Source organism: Penaeus monodon, chromosome 21 (assembly GCF_015228065.2).
Source record: "Penaeus monodon isolate SGIC_2016 chromosome 21, NSTDA_Pmon_1, whole genome shotgun sequence".
Lineage (NCBI taxonomy): Eukaryota > Metazoa > Arthropoda > Malacostraca > Decapoda > Penaeidae > Penaeus > Penaeus monodon.
Window position 1 is genome coordinate 18086555 of NC_051406.1, and position 1490 is coordinate 18088044.

Below are 1490 nucleotides of genomic sequence, written 5' to 3' on the forward strand. Positions count from 1 at the left end.
TATCTAAAAGTATAGAGTTTAAAGTACCTAGATATGCATAATCTGAAGTCTTTTTTAAAAATTTCTTTCACAATTTAAAAAAACTTCTTTGAAAAACTTGAAAAAAACCATGGCACATGTTACTCAGAAAAGAATAACCATCCCGTCCTTACAAATGTGAAGAACAGACTTTTCAAAAAAGTGAATAGAAAATAATAATTTTTTTTGTTTTTTTACAGGAGAAGAATCCCCATTTTGTTCATCCTTTAGATAGCACGGGAATAGTTGTAAAAAAAAAAAAAAAACACCCTCGCAATAAAACCCCATACAGATATTTGGTTTATGATGAATAATGAACGAATAGCCTAAAAATGTTTAAGACAAAGCAAAACATTCAACCCCCCATTATTTCATTCTTCATTTTTTTTCCCAAAAAAAAATTACCCTACCTTGTTTCCTCTGACCTTCGACTGTTGCATCTCATCCTTTCTCCATTTCCATGATTTTTTTCCCCTTCTTTCCTTCCCTTTAAACCTTTCATCCCCTTGTACATCTCCTTGTTCGGGTTCCACAGAGCTCTTTTTTTTCCCTTTTTTAATTTTGATTTTTAGACTTTGGGGAATTCTCTGGAATTTTCCCTTCCCTCCATTCCCCCTTAACTTCGAGGGGTTCTTTGGCTCAGAATCCTTTTATGTTTCGTCCCTTCCCCTGCTTAGGGTCAGAAAATCATCCCAGGTTCAGTAACCTCGTACTTGGTTATTTTTTTTTTTGTCTAGTATAGTTTCTTTATCCGTTTCCCTTTCGCCCTTTCACTTTTCCATAGCTTTGCAACCTCTCGCTCTCCTCACATTGACCTCTCAAGTCCTGGCCTTTTTATTTTTGGGTCCGGACATCAGCCCCCAAGGCAGTGACAGACTCTTGAACCCCAAAGAGGGGGGTTTATCTCCATTTCTCTCCATCCTTCAGATCTTTGTACAGACATGATAAGTGACAAGAGTTCTAAGGTGAAGTTATTTTGTAAAAAAGCAAATTCTGGCCCTGAACAGCTGCCAGCCCAAATTTCCACAGGATCTTAACATTCACTCAAATGCACTCCCCCAATTTTTCTGGTTTAAAATGTTGGAAGTTTGATGCAGTAAAGTAGGTTGTATTGTGTTTAGCCCTTAGGAAATATTCTGTATGACAGAAAAGGCACTGAGTGGCACCTAACTAACGAAAATTTTGAAAAGTTGAAAGGAAGGGGATTCGCTCGCAAAAGGCCCTGATTTGGGGCGTGTTTTCTTGCCCCCGCGATGGTCACAAGAGGAGCCTCTTTGATCCAAAGTTGGAGATATCGTTAATTTAGTGAATTCAGCGTAAACTGTTTACAAACAGACATACAGTTTAAAGTTTAATCAGCGGGATTTTCACAAGGATGTAAACAAATACATGTGGCGTTAGAACAAAGAATAAACTTTTAATAATTGAAAAAAAAATATAAGAAAAAAGCTTTGATTTTTATTCTGGGATCA